Source organism: Aethalodelphis obliquidens, unplaced genomic scaffold (genome assembly GCF_003676395.1).
Source record: "Aethalodelphis obliquidens isolate GAN/ISIS:26980383/991018 unplaced genomic scaffold, ASM367639v1 scaffold92, whole genome shotgun sequence".
Taxonomy (NCBI): domain Eukaryota; kingdom Metazoa; phylum Chordata; class Mammalia; order Artiodactyla; family Delphinidae; genus Aethalodelphis; species Aethalodelphis obliquidens.
This window is the reverse complement of record NW_020838036.1, coordinates 4411851-4430936: the sequence shown is the minus strand read 5'-3', so window position 1 is coordinate 4430936 and position 19086 is coordinate 4411851. Positions and strand designations below refer to the sequence as shown.

General features: G+C 36.8%; 1 protein-coding gene across 1 annotated transcript in view; it reads right to left on the bottom strand.

Annotated features, from left to right (window-relative positions):
- The window catches only part of GPR174 (G protein-coupled receptor 174), a 130859-nt gene that overhangs the window by 50054 nt on the left and 61719 nt on the right, over positions 1-19086 (bottom strand). The window lies entirely within an intron of this gene.

Here is a 19086-nt window from a genome sequence, read left to right as displayed (position 1 = left end):
TCATTGTATTTGATTTTTGTCAGTTTAATTATAATGTGCCTCAATGAAGTCTTTCTTGGGTTCAATATTTTTGGAGATTTTGAGCTTTGTGTTCCTGGATGTCCATATCTCTCCACAGATTTGGGAATTCTTCAGCCATTATTTCTTTTTTTTATTTAACTGCAGTATAGTTGACTTACAATATTATATTAGTTTCCTGTGTATAACATAGTAATTTGATATTTTTATAGATTATACTCCATATAAAATTATTACAAAATATTGGCTATATTCCCTGTGCTGTACATTACATTCTTATTTCATTTTGCCCCTTTCTCTTTCTCTTTTCCTTCTGGGACACCCATAATGCTTATATTATTTGCTTTGATAGTCTCCCATAAGTCCTATATGTTTTCTTAATTCCTTTTCATTCTTTTTCTCCTCTGATTAGATAATTTCAAATGAACTTCTTGGAGTTTTCAGATTCTTTCTTCTGCTTGATCAAATCTGTGTTGATGCCCTCTATTGCATTTTTTAAAAATTTTCATTGATTGTATTTTTCAGCTCCAGAATTGATGTTTGATTTTTTAAAATAATTTCTATCACTTTATTGAACTTCTTGTTTTGTTCATGTGTTGTTTTTCTAATTTCGTTGAGTTGTCCATCTGTGTTCTCCTATAGCTTGTTGAGCTTCCTTAAGATAAATATTATTATTTTTTTCTGGTCAGGCAACTTGTAGATTTTAATTTCTTTTGAATTTGTTACTGCAGCTTTGTTAGTTTCCTTTGGGTATGTCATGTTTGCCTGATTCTTCATCATTTGTGTAGCCTTGTATTGATTTTTGTGCATTTGAAGAGATAAACACCTCTTCCTGTCCTTACAGACTCAATTATGCAGGTAAAGGCCTTCTCCTGCTGAGTTCCGGACTTCCCCTGTTATCACAATCAAGTGGGGTGGGAGCCAAGCCACATGGCTTTTACTAGCTTTATAATTGAGTCCACTGTTGGTAGGCCTGTTACCAGGGTCAAAAGTGGATGTGGTTCCTGCCAGATCCCCAGATCATGGGTTCCTGCCTCCATGGTTGAATAGAGCTGTGGCCAGGACATGGGGTCTTTTCAGGCACCACAGCTGAGTCTGCACACTGTGGGCCTGTTATTGTTGTAGATGGATATGGCTTACACCAGGTCCCTGTGCAGGGTCCCTGGTGGACAAGACTGTCTCCAGTATCACAGCAGAATGGAGGTGGAGCTGAATCATAGGGCTGTTTCATGGTATGCAACCAGAACCAAGGGCAGTGGGCCTGCCACTGAGTGCTTGGTCAGTGGTGTTGCCCACCAGTTCCGTGGGTAGGCAGGACTTCCGTTGGACTGCAGAAAAGCAGGGCTCTAACCAAGTCTTAGGGTCACTTCAGCATCCATTGCCAGGACTAACTTCAGGGTCCACAGCTTAGACTGGGTTTGGCAGGCCTCCTACCAGGTGCATGGGCATCAATGAGTCCCCGGGAAGGGAGACTGACAGCAGGACTGCAGCTGGGTCATAGGACTACTTTAGGATTCACAGTCAGAAACAAGTTTGGTGGGCTTGACACTGAGGGCATGTATGAGCATTTATCTTACCAGGTCCCTATGCAGGCACACTGACTCTGTACTGGTAATAGATTTGCCTGGAGCTAAGTCACAGGTTGCTTCCTGATCTATAATTGAGTATGTGTCTGATGGGCCTATTACCAAGGATATAGACGTGTGTGGCTCCTCATGATTCCCTTGGCAAGTAGGGCTGCTTGTAGGATGATGGCCAAGTGCTACTAGAGCCAAGTCCATAGGGGAAAGAGGCTGCTTTCTGTCTGCATGTGGGACTATGCTTGGCAAGACTGCCACCAGTGTGTGGGCTTGCCTTAGCAGCTATCCTTGGTCTTGGGCTTTACTGTGGTTTTGAAATCTTCTATCTGGATCTCAAAGCTCCCACAAAGACACTTTTGTCTATGGATGGCTACCAGATTGTTGTTTGTGTGGGGGTAGTAAGCTGGGAACCTTCTATTCCACCATCTTGCTGATGTCACATCTGCATCATCTCATTTAATCTCATGACAGCCCTTTTAGACTTTCTTGTAAGGAAAGTCCACTAGCAACACACTCTTATAGCTTTTCTTTATTGGAGAATGTCATGAATTCTTTTTTTGAAGGGTAGTTTTGCTTTTCTAGTTATAGAATTCTTGCTTAACAGGCTTTTTTTCCTCTTTCAGCACTTTGAATATGTAATCTGAGTGCCTTTTGGCTTTCTTGGTTTCTGGTGAGAAACCAGCTAGTAATTTTATTCAAGAGATTTGTATATGATGAGTTATTTCTCTCTTGCTGCTTTCAAGTTTCTGTCCTTGACTTTGTCTTTTGTAGGTTTGATTATGATATGTCCCAGTGTGAATCTCTTTGATTTTCATCCTACTTGGAGTTCATTGAATTTCTTGGTTCGGTTGGGTCATGCCTTCAACACTCAAATAGGCAGTTTATACCTCTGTCTTAGCCTTTACTTTCTGCTTCTGAATAGCCTGAAAGTGTGTCAAAGGTGAGAGTTTAGGGCCTTCTCCAGTCTTTCTTGGGTATACACACATCACTGGACATGTGTACACTCCTACACATGCACATGGACTTTGTTTGAGCTTGTTAGAAACATCTTTATTACTAGGCTTGTTAAATGCTCCACCACATGCATTACAGAATGCAGGTCACTTACACTCACTGAAAGACACTGTACTGAAAGTAGCTTGAAATTAGCTTGTTAGAAATGTATCATCGCTAGTGCTCTTAAACATTTTATTGTGTGTATTACAGAATGGGTATCACTTCCATTTACTGAAATAACACTAGTACATGGAATTTTAGATTCCCAAGAATATGTCCAAGTGTTGAAAAGGCTCTTTTGTTCATCTTATTTCCCAGATTTTTCTTTTACACTTTTGATAAGCTTGCTGTTTCACTCAACTGTTATCTCTGCCCCAGGTAGCTGCATTGTTACACAGTTGCCAGTGATTACTTTCAACAGATGCCACTGGAAATAAGTTTGTATGCACCCGGAGAGCTCTGAGCCAGGTCAAAAAAGACAAGCCTTGCAAGTGGGCTTTCCAGGGAAATGCAAGACGGGTCAAATAATGACAATTTTCTGAAAATAGGGCTTTGAGAGAGCTCCAACTCCTTTCTGACCCCTCTTGTGGCAACCAGGTTACTGGTTTTCACCATAATTTCGGGCAGTTGGTTTTCATGGCTACCATGAACTTGAGTAGATGGGGATAGACATAGGGCCACAAAGCTCACTGTTCTGATTCAGCTATTTTTCATAAATAAATGTAACTGAAATTATTGCAAGTCTTTTGTTAACTTTCAGAGTTCTGGAAAATTAATTGTGACAATATTTGCCAGTGTTACCATTGTTTTTATGGAGAGGATTTTCAGAGGTACTTACTCTGCTTTTCCCTCTGACATTACACCTATTATGATACATTTGATAAGATAAAGAGGATGAAGATACTAATCCATGATAGTGGAGATGATGGGAGCAGAGGTAGAAAAAGTCAGAGATATTTTAGTGATAATGAAGGGTGAGTAGACTAGTTTAGCAAAATTACACTAAAAGATTGGAAATAAACTTACAGGGGGGGTTAAGAAGTTAGAACTATATTCTATCAGATGTAGGAAGTTGTGGCAAAATTTTGAGGAGGGGATAATAAGAACACTGCAGATTTTACTTCATAAACAGGCTCTACAAAGCCCTGAATGAGTTGATTTGGCTTTAAGTCACATTTTGAAGATCTGCAGGGGGAGAGTAGGTTATATATTTAAATTAACTATTTCAGAATTATTTGCTAAGATCAATAAAATGACAGAGTCACAATTTTGATTTGGTGAACCTACATAAGACCAGCAACGGTCAGAATTGTAGGGTCCCCAAGCTTATTTAGTCCTTACCCCTCATCTTATGAATGGTAACACTGAGGTCCAGAGAGGGGAAACAGCTTTCATAAGACCACTTAGTGAGACAATGACAAAAAAATACAAAAAAACCCAAAACAACAACAACAAAACAAACCTTGATGACTTTGAAGTCTCTAAGGCAGAAAAATATCGCTGTTCCCATTATTTAATTTTCAGACTCAAAATCCACTTTGGCTTATGTTCTGCTGCATTGAAAACTAGGCATCACAGGCATGGTATGTGTGTGGTATTTAAAATGAAACTTGTAACTACCCATGTTTTCTGAGACTCTGCCATAATTCCAGCCCTAGTACTTTTTTGCTTCCATTTCAGGATGGCAGCATAACACAGCTCTCGAAACATCTCTGTGCTCTGGCATGTGACCTCAAGCCCCAGGTGGACATGAACAGGGTTTGCATGTTTCTCTGGTTCAAGTGCTTGTGAAGGAATTGATTATGAAAGCATGGAAAACAGAGCTGAATATCCATATTTGGGATTATATAGTTTACCAAGAATATGGATGACTATAGATACTGCTGGGTGAGAGAAGCAAATGGACGCTGGATTGGGGGGATGACTGTATAGCCCTGGCACTCTCAGGGTTCCCCAACTCATGAAAAAATTCTAAAAGAATTCAGGCTTGAGGTCAGGGCTTACCTCCAATATTCCCTTTATACCCCTCTCATGATAAGAAAGAGTGGTCTGATAAACTCAGTTACTCTGATGGGTTGGGGGAAAATGCATTTTTCCTCCAGGTGACTAAACTTGCAAAGAGACATCTGGGTAAAGGCAAGGGGTAACTCAATGAAATGGCTCTCTAAAGTGCATTTTAGGTACTAGGGAGTGAGGTGTTTGGAGGCAGGGAGATCTTTTCTTTGAATCTTAAATTGATTTTGACAAGATGCAAAACCAGTTATGTTTGGTATAACCTTCAGAGTCAGTATGTTCCAGGGAGGGGAGATAGTGTCATGTTCCCAACCTTATGCCATTTTTTTCTATTACCATTGCACTTCCTACTTTGTCTCCTGACACCTCTGCCCCAAATGCTGAGGGAATATAAGAGGAAGAAGTTCTCTTGCCTGGTGGTTATAGGAATGCAATCACAGTGTAGGCTGATGAAAATGTTTGCTGTAAATACTAGGACACCGTAGTAGGATTGCCAAGTACTTTGTGCTGAACCAGTCTTTTCTTTCGGTTTTCTGTAGAGTAAAACGAAACATCCTTAAGTGTTATTTTAATTATTGTAATTTCATATTTTCTTAAATGGCATAAAAAAATTAAGATTTAGTTTTTCCTATTGTCAAGTATTTGATAATCTATAAAAAAGAATTTGAGAAGGTGCTACTTAAAGGGGCACAGGGATATATTTGTATTGTGATAGAATCATTCTTCCTTCTAGCATCTACCTGCCATTAAAATGCTCAGCTACTAAAATTAACTGTTCAATTTAAAACCTATGGAGGTGGTCAGTGGAGGTACATTTCTGCTTAAATATTTGTTTCTTCTACTCTGCTCTAATGGCCTAGTATTTTTGTGATAGTCCTATAAGCTGCAACCTTTCTGCTCCATGAAATGGTATAATTGAAGTGTTTGTAGTTCCTCTTGATTTTATTTTCCATCTTGAAAATATTGGAAGTTTTACACACTGGAAAGACAGTAAAGTGAACTTATGCTTTCCAATGTAAATAAAATTATAGAGTTAGGCTTAGGTAATGGCTTAGGTAATGATGGTTGGTGTTTTGTTATAAAAATATCAAAAACAAAAATCTACCTTTTTGCTATCTTGCCTATTAGAAACGTCATAATGTAAAATCCGCAGAAATGAAGTTTTGGGGTTTCCTGTTTACTCCTGAAACCTCACTATCTACAGTAGTGCTAAGCTGAGAATAAGCATGCACTCAATAAATATTTATTGACTGAATATTGAAGAGGTGGTCACTTTAGGCTTTTGGGAAAATTTTAAATAAGAATATGATCAATTATAGCATAAATAATTTAGTTACAAATATTATTTTCCTCTCCTGGGTCTCAGGTTCCCCATTTAAGGCATGTTGGGTAGAACTAGTTGATCTCTACAACTCTGATATTCTGTGGCTTTCTGTGTCTGTAACACTTTCAGACCAGAGACAGTAGAGTATAAAGCAGGGGTCATTCTCTGTGAAATGTGGTGAAGGTTGAGGGATGAGTCCTAGGAGTACTTCTAATTCAGCTATCAGCATTCCCCTAGTGTGTTTAGAAAAGAAAGTGGGGTCAAAATTTGTAGGAAAACTATTTTCCAAGTCAAAATATCCTAATGTGAACATCAATGTCCTAGACTGACACCTGAGAGTAACACCTCCTGCTTGTAATGCATTGATCAATTTTGCACTATAGGATCCACTTTGGATCTTAAAAACATTTTAATAAAGGGGAGAGGAGCAGTAGTGTAGTGGGGGACACACATTAGGAAGTGTTTTTCAAGGAGTATAGTCCAAATTAGGAGTTTACAACATATTTTGATCATATATCTCTATCAGTTAAAAAAAAATGAGCAAGAGGAAATGCAGATGCCCATTAGGTACATGAAAAGATGCTCAACATCTGTAATCATCAGGTAAATGTATATCAAAACCATAATGGGATATTAACTCACACCTGTCAGAATGGCTACCAGCAAAAAGCCACAAATAACAAGTGTTGGTAAGGATGTGGAGAAAAGGGAACCCTTGTACACTGTTGATGAGAGTGTAAATTGGTGCAGTCACTGTGGAAAACAGTATGAAGATTTTTCAAAAACACTAAAAACGGAACTATCATATAACCCAGCAATTCCACTCCTGGGTATATATCCCCCCACAATAAAAACAAAAACACTGGGCTTCCCTGGTGGAGCAGTGGTTGAGAGTCCACCTGCCAATGCAGGGGACATGGGTTCATGCCCCAGTCCAGGAAAATCCCACATGACATGAAGCAGCTAGTTCCGTGAGCTGTGGCCACTGAACCTGCGTGTCCAGAGCCTGTGCTCTGCAACGGGTGAGGCCACAACAGTGAGAGGCCTGCGTACCGCAAAAAAAAAAAACAAAACACTAATTCAAAAAGATACATACACCCCAATGCTCATAGCAGAATTATTTACAGTTGTCAAGATATGGAAGCAACCTAAGTGTCCATCAAAAGACAAAGGGATAAAGGAGATGTGAGATATATATATATATATATACACACACACACACACACACACACACACACACAAAATGGAACAATGAAATACTACTCAGCCATAAAAAAGGAATAAAATTTTGCCATTTGCAACAACATGGATGGACTTTGAGGGTATTATGCTAAGGGAAATAAGTCAGAGGAAGATAAATACGGTATATCACTTTTATGTGGAATCTAAAAAATACAACAAACTAGTGAATATAACAAAAAAGAAACAGACTCACAGATATAGAGAACAAACTAGTGGTTACCAGTGGGGAGAGGGGAGGGGCAATATGGGGGTAAGGGACTTGGAGGTACAAACTATTATGTGTAAAATAAGCTACAAGTATATATTGTACAATACAGGGACTATAGCCAATATTTTATAATACCTATAAATAGAATATAACCTTTAAAAATTGTGAATCACTATATTGTATACCTGTAACATATAATATTGTACATGAACTATACTTCAATTTAAAAAACATTGGAACATTTACCCTTATAGGATTATATTTATTTATAATACATATAATATTGCTAATTCCTATATTAAATATAATTAAAGTTTATTTTCTTTATTATTTTTAAATAAAAATAAATACATATAGAAATTCTAATATTTTCTTCCCATTCCCAAAAGACCGTCATATGTATTCCCCCTGGGTGTATATCCCCCACTTTGAAGATCTGTGATTTAAAGGACATGCTCAGAATCCATCCTTCTAGATACCTTAAACTTTACCTCTACATAAAATAAGATATTTGAAAGTTGCACATCTGATATGAATTTCTATGCCCTAGTCTCATAATTTATCCATTACACAATTATAAGTTGCCATTGTGTTCCAACAAGCTCCAAGCTCATATTTGTCCAGCTTCAGGTGTAGAGGAAAGTTTCAACAACGTCAGTATTGTATCTCATTTGTATGGCTTGTTAACGTAACTACTCTGAATTAAACGCCGCAGCCCGGGGATAGAATAAACTGATTGACCAAAATTGGATTCGTGCTCTCTCCTGAAAATAGTGAGAGGCTGGCAGCCACACTCAAAACACAGAATAAGAATGGAAGGGTGTTTTCCAAAATAACAATCAGAGTATTCTTACATTAAAAAGAGCAATGGTGCTAGGGTTTTAAAAATGCCCACCAACATCTGGTTTGGTTACTGTTTTTACAAAGGAGCTATAGAACCCATCATATTTCACCTTTTGCCTTGATTGGAAGAAAGTTGAGGACAGGTTCTGTGCTATAACTCAAAACTTAGCCTAGATTTTCTGGCAGTTCTTCTTCCCTTTTACCTTCCTGAGCAAGCCATTCACACATTCCTGCCATACCCACACACTAACCTATTGTCTTTTGACTAGTGATTTTGTAGTGTCTTGTTTTATGGTGTCCATTTTATTTTAAGCTGCTTTAGTGTCTTTGACAACTAAATGACTTATTAATAAATAACAAATAATATTGCTACATGATCTGTTACTACATTTACCTAACCAAAGAAGAGGACAAGCCTAGGTCAATGAGAGGAATACAAAATGCTGAGTTGCAGAATTTGGAGACTCAAATTATTATCCCTAAGTCAAGTATTAAGGTACCCCTTAACTCTTTCAGTTTCCTAACTTTGGATATTACCTCAGTTTGTAAGAATATTCTATTCTTTGTTATAAAAGTTGTTTTGTCTCTTCCTTAATGAGAACCAAAGTTCAAGTATTCTGAAAGGAAGCTGTGCATGGGAAGGGCAGGCACTGAACATGGACAGCATAGGTTGCCTTTAACATAATGGATTTGAGTGACACTAAACAAGGGCATCTTGCATACACAAGGAGCTTGCATACTCTTGAAATTATAAGAGTGCCGTGTTTCCTCCACTGTTCACAAGTAACAATCTCCTTTGTCTTACTGTTGCCTGAAATGTTATCATTAGTCAGTTATAAATGTGTGTTAAGCATTAGCCCCTCTTTGACATCCTCTTAAATGCAAACAACCTTGAAGGTTAGTTCTGGGTTTTTTTTTTCCCCTTAGCCTTAACACAAAGTAGTTTAGTGCATGTTTCTTTTCCCTCTGGCAGGAGGGAATTAATGTCCTTCACTGTATATTCCCTTTAAAACCCTGCTTGTTAGCTTAGTAATACTCAACAGGACCTATCCAAAAGAAATAATTGGTAAATGCTCAGTGTCCATGGCCAGAGTTCTGAATTATCCCCCTTGGCTTCTTTTCTTACTGTCTCACTTTACTTTGCATGCTTTCTTACTGCCAGAGACGGACCAAGTCTGTATGAAAACATGTAGGTAACTGACCCAGATTAATATCAGCTTTTCAAAATAACACTCTATGTGTTTCAATATGTTTAATGGTGATGTTGTGCTTTGCATGGGAAAATGTGAAGGAGGACAATTATGAATACCTCTTCCCCTCTCCTCTACCATTTAAAATAATTCAGTTCTTGTCCCAAACTTGCAAATACTATTCAGCAAAGCAACAGACCTGCAGTTAACAAGTCCCATAATGACAGAGACGTTAGTGCTCACTAAATATTCAATCTATTTCCCTATATTTCTCAGTTCCCCTAGTTATTAGGTTGGGCTATGTGACTAGTTCTGGACAACTGACTCTGACTAGAGTTTATAATTTTTACTTCTGAGTTGAGGCAGTTAAGGACCAGTGTGTCTAGTCCATCCTGCCCTCTTCTTTCTGTGGTGGTCTTAGAGGTGAAAAGCCCCAGAGGGTGCAGCTACATGGTGGCAGAAACTTCATCAGGCCAGGTCCCTGACTTTATGGAGCATAACCTTTCCACCCCACCATCACTGCCAACCTGCATTAGCCACTTAATGTGGGCATAAATAACTGTTACTGTGTTAATACATTCACCTTCCTCAGAAGACAGTTTATAGCCATCTTCTGTTATTTAATCTTGCCCCTTGATAAAGGTCTTTCTGCTCAAAAATACCTCATTATTAGCTCACCATATATATCTCATATTACAGACTTTCCTTAGATATATATTTAATTTTAAGACATTGTGTTATGTGGCTCATTATGTATTAACTGAACTCATTTATCTGGTTAAGCCATTGGCTAATACTATTTTTCCAGGGAAAACAAAAGAAAGGGCCCTGAGGAAAACAAACCTAAAAGGGACAAACTTTGTTGGGAGTGGATGTGAGAGAAAACTCTAGAGCATGGTGTAGGACAGAAATGTAGTGGGTAAGAATATTATAGCTGGAGGCTCTGGATACTCTGGGGTGAGTATGAGGGGGAACACTTACTGAAAATGAGAGCAAGAGTTGGGTTTTTATGTGTACATTGGCTTGAGTCCCCATTTCCTATTTTCCCTTTCCTTTCACCCTGACATCTTCATACTTCCTTCCTTATTTCATAGGTTACTAAAAGTGCTCTGAGGAATGTTTGACCTGAGTGGGGATTGGGTTACTTTCTATGTGTCCTAGAAACCATGAATTTTATAATAGAGGAGACTTCCTCCTCTGGCCACCACAGGATATGGGTACTATAAGGGAGGAACTAGCCCTCTGTCATAAAAAATAAAGGGTAAAGTGACTGAAATGTGGACAGGTAAGTTTCATTTATTATTTTAATATGAGTGAACATTGTCAAAAGCAGCATAAAATGGGCTTTGTAGGAGTAACCAGAAAGTCTGAAATCTATAAGTTATCTATGGAGTAGCCAATGTGAAGGTGAGGAAGTACATGTTTTTCCTATAATAAGGAAATTCTTGCAGGGAACCTGGGATACAAAAGAGGGGATGAGGAAATTGGAATCTAAAGCTGTAGATGCCAGGGGCCCCTCAGACAGTCAGCTAGCCCAGGCTGGCCAAACAAAGTAATGTATCTGATATCTTTGTTCTCAACAATATGATTCTATTCTCTGTAGTATCTGTATAGTCCCTCTGGGTTACTAGACTTTTAGTGGTGACAGGTATTATCTACAAGGTAAAGTCTTTAGCCTGGCATAAAGTCCTTCACAGTCTGGCTCCAGTTGACCATTCCATTCTCATCTACTGTCACTCTTCTCTACACCCAGAACTCAAGCCAGGCAGAACTTATAGTTACTTTAACATGTGTTGGATATATTATATTTGTCTCTCAAAATTCAATCTCCATCCTTCTCCACCATGATTTTTGCTAACAGACCCTTTATGGAGTACATTGATGGGCATTCTTACCCTTGACTTCCTGTTGGGTTTAGCCAGTGGGAGGAATCAGCAGATCAGGAGTAGGAGGGAGATTGAGATCAGGATATATATTCTTCTATCTCTTTTCTTATTCGTTAGCTCTTTCTGTATAACAAACCACCCCAAAATGCAGTGGCTTAAATGGCTTACATATCTGCATGGTTCAGTTTACTTGGACTGACAGTAGCTTGGTGGATATGTTTTTCATTGCAGGTTTGTGAATCATCACCTAAGAGAGTTATTACTATTTTCATTTGATGAATGAGGGCTCTAAAGACACTGCTAATAAGTGTGAATGATAAGATTCAAACCCACTCAGCCTTACTCCAAATTCACTGATATTTTGTCTATACAATATGTTATTTTCAATTTGTGCTCAAAACTTAGAAAGCAAATTTCTTCTGGACGCTGAACCTAGGCTTGTGTGTTCATGATAATTTGCAAGAGCAAATAGTCAGTCATGAGTACCATCACTACTCTACTTGAAACCTGAAAATAGAATCACTTCTTTTAGGTCTATGGAACAGTAGTTCTCAAATACCAATTGACAATAACATTTTTAGAAAAGGAAAATATAAATAATACAGTGCATTTTCACAAGGCTAAATATTCCACTTAAATAAATAAATCTTTTATTCTGGGTTTATGCTTTTTCTTTAGAGGAGGTTGGGAGATTAAAATCTCCTTTTTAAAACAGAAATATTAGGGGAGTTCCCTGGTGGCCTAGTGTAGGATTCTGGTTTTTCACTACTGTGGCCCGGGTTCAGTTCCTGGTCAGGGAACTGAGATCCTGCAAGCTGCTCAGCATGGCTAACAAACAAACAAACCAATAATAAAAAGAGCAGTTCCTTTAAAAATGAATAAATAAGTAAAATTGAAATAGTGGTAATAGTATGTGTAATTGGTTGGTGATTTGCTTTAATGTACTTGGCAAAACACAACCTTTGTCAGTCCCACCTACTTTTTACTTTATGGAATATTTTCTGGACTGTGAAATCCAAGTCTGGGACACCCTTGCTGTGGTGACCCATGAAAGTTTGCCTGAATACTTTCTAGAGATTGAGAACCCTTAACTGAGAAGGCAATCAAAGATGAACATAATAGCTCTTTGCATTTTTTCTTTCTAAACTCTTAGTGGTGGTGACCCATTGTATCATAAAGTGCTAATCACGACATAAAATACTAAACTCTGAAATGTCTGTCTTGTGAGCTTTGCCTGCACTGCCAAACTTTGCACTGGTATTTTACAATCTAGAGTAACTGTGGTATCCTAAAGACAGGGATATTTTTACCTTCATACATCATGATATAAAGACCTTCAGTAACATTTCTAATTTTACAGGCGATATAGATAATTTCATAAAATTACAAAACTTTAATACTGGAAGGGTCCTTAGAAGTCATAGTCTAATAACCTGAGTTTACACATTAAGAAACTGAGGTCTCAAAGACAGAGAGTTGAGTTTTTTAAGGCTATAGTATAAAGCTATTGATTGTAATAATAGCAGTTTGGAAACATTAATTTATTTGTCCAAGGACAAATATTATATCAAAGATAACCAAACTGTAGATGATAATTTAAAGGCTTTCCTGAATTTTACTTTGCTTTCCTCTAAAAGAGTGATGGTAAGAAAAAAAAAAGGCCTTAACCTAATTTGTTCATATCAACTTGTTTATTACTACAGTGATCCAGCTAACTGGTATAAATCTCCATTTTTGCTCAGACACATGCCTAGAAGAATACAGAGAATGAGCTTTTACTCCTAATGAAACTTACCCTCAGGATCAGAGACTCAGTAACCCACTTCAATAATATCTTTTTAAACCTCTTTTTAGACTCATGTTTCTCTTTAATAAACAAACAAAAGCAGACTCATGCTCTTTAATGTTATTTAAAGTTTAAAACACATTAAATATTATTACTAGAAATGAATAAAAGCAATAGTGATTTTAGAATAAAATGTATTTTACCTCGAAAACTAAACATAGAATTATATCTATAAATATAAGTAATTTTGACCACAAGTTATCTAGATGGTAATCTCACAGTACCCAGATAGTACCTGGCACTAGTTGGTGCTCAAAAAAATATTTGTTAATGGATGGATAAATAATAAAACAGTGACAGAATAAACCAGATTAAGATGGTCTGAGAGGCAAATGGAAGGTAAAAAAGTTGAGACCATCCCATTAAGCTAACCTATTGTTATTTTCTTCATATCCCTAGTGCCTAACACGAATCATGTTACATGTTATACATTCAATGTTTAACTGCTTAATTACTGCAAATATTAAGACAAGTGGATTTACAAAACTCTTCTATCCTAGCTAATGTTGAAGCTACAGCAAAAGCACATTGTAGATCACCTTACTTATCTAGTCTACTAATTTGTTTTATTTTCATAGCCATAAAAAGAAAAAAAAACACCTTTGCAAATTATTTATATTAAATATATTATATTATTAGAAATCACTTTTCCAAATACATATGCTTCTCCAACAGTTCTAATGATCCTTACTTCCCCTCTTGCCTCTCAAACCCATATTTCTTCCCCTACCTCTTCATACTTACGACAGTGATTTTAGAGGAAACTGTTTATTCATTCCCAGAAGTATCTGCAACTAGAAGATCTAAAACATAGTCAATGACACAGTTGTGATGAGTCTAACCAGCAGTCAAGGAAACTCAAAAGGGCTCAACCCACAGTCCCATCTCTTATTCTGGCTACATTTTCTTTCCCAAGCCTCTCTTTAGGTATGAACTCTTTCATCATACTGCTAAGTAAAATCCAAATTATACTTCCAAGACTATTATATACAAGCTACTGATTTGGAGTAAACAATCTCAGTTTAGATGATTTGTTAGCAAATAATTGTCTTGCTTAACTTAGAGCCTGAGTTGGGCAGTGGCAGAGGTACTGATGGGAATTTCCCTACTGCTACTGTAACAGGGAAGAGCCAAATCTGACTACATGACGGATCTGTTTCTTTTACTTTAACCTTTGCTTCCTGTTGCTTTTGTTCAATAAAAGGATACTGTCTATACACAATGACCTACCTCAGGGAACACTGGCCCTCTGCCTGAATGTTAAACCAAAGTGCCTTTGTTCAGGGAAACATCCTGACCCTGTCCACCTGCAAGAGAGGTGGCTTGCAGGATGGCTGCAAGAAAGAAGAAATTAACACACCCCTTCCCTGAGGCCGGCCATTCCAGAGGACATTTGCAAATCTTATGGCCTTTTAACTTTACTTTTTCATCTCTTCCCCCTCTCTATTCTATAAAAGAAACTGGCATCCAAACCCCGATACGATGGTTTTCTGGAGATATTAGTCTGCCATTTTCTCAGTCTGCTGGCTTGTCGGCAGCGAGCAGAGTGACCTTGGACTCGGTAACACTACCAGGTCACGTTCAGGCCGCAAATCCTGAGCACAATACGCTTTGTATTCAATGAGAACAAGGGAAAATTGTGGACTATTTTATACGTATTCAGAAATGATTGGTTAGAATTATAGTTGGTAAAGAAAGAGCTAAACATGATTCTTACCTTAAGACCAGCATTGACTGTTGTTTTTTTTTTTTTAATGGTTTTTAAATGCCTCTGGCAAGGTCCCATGGGAGCACTTATCAGGTTGGATGGATTAGAAGAGGACTAGTAAATTTCCCTCCCAGGCAACATTTTTGGGGAAGCCCATCCTCTCTTTTTGTTTGCGTTTCTGTTAATATTGGTAGATACATTTGTGATGCTCTTCTTGGCCTCATTCTCTAGAACACATTTTGCCTCAGGTGTGGGCTTTACTGAAGCTATGCTTAAACAGATTTGGAATACAACCAAATAGGACAGCTTAAAACTAAGACAAAGGGCTTGTTTTCAATGAGAAGATATTAAGTTTTTGAAGTATGCATAATTCCAGTATCACCCTCCTTTGTAAGACTAATATTTTGATCCAGAGCTGTGCTTATTGCAAGAAAGCAAATTTGGATTTTTAAATACCACTGGATCACCTGGTAGTTTTAGTTAAACTGCTGGTTACTGGTGAAACTACTGGCTTCATTTTCTTTTTATTTTATTTATTATATCCATTGACTTGACTAATTACTGGCAATGATCAAATCAACTGGATCTTTTAATGTTTGCTCTTTGCATTAGAAGGACAATTTGTCTAAGAATATAGCAATTGTTCTAACAAGCTGTCTGCTAGCTGTCACAAATAAGTTAATAAGGATGGTCTCGCTATTCAAAGTCCTATGTGATTGAGAGTGAAAATATAATGATATCAAGATTTCCAGTATTGCTCTGACACCAATTTTCTGACACCAACAAGTTATCCTACAATTCAATTCAATTCTGACACTACACGGAGTTAACAGAGATCCCACAAGAGCAAGTCTTCATAAGACTGCCACCACTTCAGGGGCCAACCACAAGTTTCAGATATGCCCAAGGCATCCCCACTTCTGTCCGCTGGCTACAAATTTGGGGCTTCCAACAATGCCCTTAGGCTAAATAATTCACTAGAATGACTCACAGAACTCAGGAAAGTTCTATGCTTAAAATTGTCATTTTATTATAATAGATACTTATGTATATCCAGATGGAGATACATAGGGCAAGTTCTGGGAGGGTCCTGTGTGCAAGAGCTTCTGTTCAAGTGGAGTTAGGGAGTACCAGTATCTTAATATGTTTACCAACAAGGAATCTCCTCTGAACTTCAATGTCCATAGATATTTTTTCCAGTTTTCATTATGAAGGTGTGTCTGAATAAATCATTGGTCATATGATTGAACTCAATCTGCAGCCCCTCTTCCTTCCCTGGACAGTAGGCTGGCTCAGAATTCCAACTTTCTAACCATATCATTGGTCTTTCTGTTGACCCACCCCCCATTATGAAGCTCTCTAGGGACTCCTCCATGAGTTACCTCAACAGCATAACAAATATACTTGTATCACACAGGAAATTCCAAGGGTATTTGAAGTTCTGTGCAAGGAACAAGGAGCAAAAACCAGATATATTATTTTTATATCACACCAACACAAGGAAGTGTACAAAATACGAAAAAATAAGATGAATGTGTTTCCTCTTAGATAATTTTGATGGCACCTGAAGATATTGTATTGTTTAGGTTAAACAATAAGCCTGAACTGTTATTGTATGCTATAAAGCAAAAATTGTCAATTGATATAGAATTCCAAACAGTAGAATACTGGATAACAGTGTTCAATTTATTTACCCTCATTGTTTCTTCATCCTTTCAAAATATATATTTTTATTGATGTATATCTGACATATAACACTGTGTAAATTTAAAGTGTACAACATAGTGATTCGATACATTAAAGTGCAATATAATTGCCAGTAGCATTAACTAAAACCTCTATTGCATCACATGATTAACATTTCTTCTTGTGGTAAGAACAACTAAGATGTAATCTCCTAGGAAGTTTAATGTTTATAATACATTTTTGTTGTCTATAATCACTATACTGTGTATAGGTCTCTAGGACTTACTTATCTACTAGTTGCAAGTGTGTACCCTTAAACAACATCTCTCCCTTTTCCCCACCTCTCAGCTCCTGGTTCCACCATTTTACTCTCTGACTTTATGATTTTAGTTTTCAGTTATCTTACATTCTACATACAAGAGATGTCATATAGTATTTTTTCCTCTGTGTTACAGAGTTTTCCTCTGTGTTACTTATCTCACTTAACATAATGTCTTCAAGGTCCATCCATGTTGTTGTAAATGGCAGAATTTCCATTTTAATGGCTGAAAAGAATTATATATATATGTATCTATATGTGTATATATATATATATATATACTGCATCCTCTTTATTCATTCAGTTGTTGACAGACACATGTTGTTTCCGTATCTAGGCTATAGTGAATTATGCTGCAATAAACATAGGATTGCATATGTCTCTTTGATAACCAGTTTTCATTTAATTGAGGTATATACCCAGAAGTGGGCTTGATGTATTATATGGTAGTTCTGTTTTTAATTTTTACAGTGTGGAAATATCACTCTCCATAGTGGCTGAATCAGTTTACAATCCCAACAACTGTGCACAAGGATTTCCTTTTCTCCACATCCTCACCAACCCTTATCTCTTGTCTTTGTGATGATTGCTATTCTTACAGGTCAGAGGTGATATCTCATCCTGGTTTTCATTTGCATTTCTCTCATTATTAGCAAAATTAAGTACTTTTTCATGTACTTGCTGGCCATTTGGATGTCTTCTTTGGATAAAAGTCTATTTACTTCCTCTGCCTATTTCTTAATCATATTTTTTTGATATTGAGTTATATGAGTTTTTATAAATTTTGGATATTAACCCCTGATTCAATACATAGTCTGTAAAAATTTTCTCCAATTCTGTAAGTTGCCTTTTCATTTTGTTGATCGTTTCTTTTGTTTTGCAGAATTTTTTTTGATGTAGTCCCAATTTTTTTCTTTTGTTTGTGTTTTTTGATGTCATATTCAAAAAAGCATTGCCAAGACCAATGTCAAGGAGCATCTTACCTGTTTTTCTTTTAGAATTTTTACAGTTTCAGGTCTTACGTTTAAATCTTTGATCCATTTAGAGTTAAGATTTGTGAATGATGTTAGATAGGGTCTAAAATTCATTTTTTCTTTCTGTGGTTAGCCAGTTTTCCCACCACCATTTCTTGAAGAGACTGTCTTTTCCCCACTAGGTGTTCCTGGCTTCCTTATCAAATATTAGTTGACCATATATGTAGGGGTCTAATTCTGGGCTTTTCTGTTCCATTGATTTATGTGTATATATATATATTTTTTGCCAGTACCATATGACTTTAGTATTTTGAAATCAGGATGTATGGTGATGCTGGTTTTCTTATTCTTTCTTATGATTGCTTTGGCTATTCACGATCTTCTGTGGTTCCATACAGAATTTAGAATTGCTTTTCTATTTCTATTAAAAACGTCATTGGGATTTTGATAGGGATTGCATTAAATCTATAGATGGCTTTGGTAGCATGGACATTTTGAACAATATTAACTCTTCCAATCCATGAAAACAGAATATACTTCAATTTGTTTGTGTCTTCTTCAATTTTTCTCAGCAAGGTCTCATACTTTTTATTGTACAGATCTTTCACTTCCTTAGATAAATTTACTTCTAAGTGTTTTATTTTGTTTGATGCTATTTTGAATTGGATATTTTTTAAAAATTTCTTTTTCATATGTTTTATTGTTAGTGTATAGAATATCACCTAATTTCTGTGTATTGATTTTACATCCTGCAAATTTTCAAAATCCATTGATTAGATCCAACATTTTTTTAGTTGAGACTTTGGGATTTTCAACATAAGATCATATCATTAACAAATAGTGATAATTTTACTTCTTCCTTTCCAGTTTGAATGCCTTTTATTTATTAATCTTACCTGATTGCTCTAGCAAGGATTTCTAGTACTATGTTGAATAAGAATGGAGAGAGGGCACCCTTGTCTTGCTCCTGACCTTAGAGAAAATGCTTTCAATTTTTCTCCATTGAATATAATGTTAGCTATTGGTTTGTTGTATTCAGCTTTTGTTATGTTGGGGTGTGTTCTTTCTATACCCAATCTGTTGAGAATATTTGTCATAAAAGAATGGTGTATGCTGTCAAATTATTTTTCTGCATCTATTGAGAAGGTCATATATATTTTGTCTTTCATTCTATTGATGTGGTGTATCACATTTACTCTTAGTCATGGTGTATAATTTTTAATGAGTTCTTGAATTTGGTTTACTGATATTTT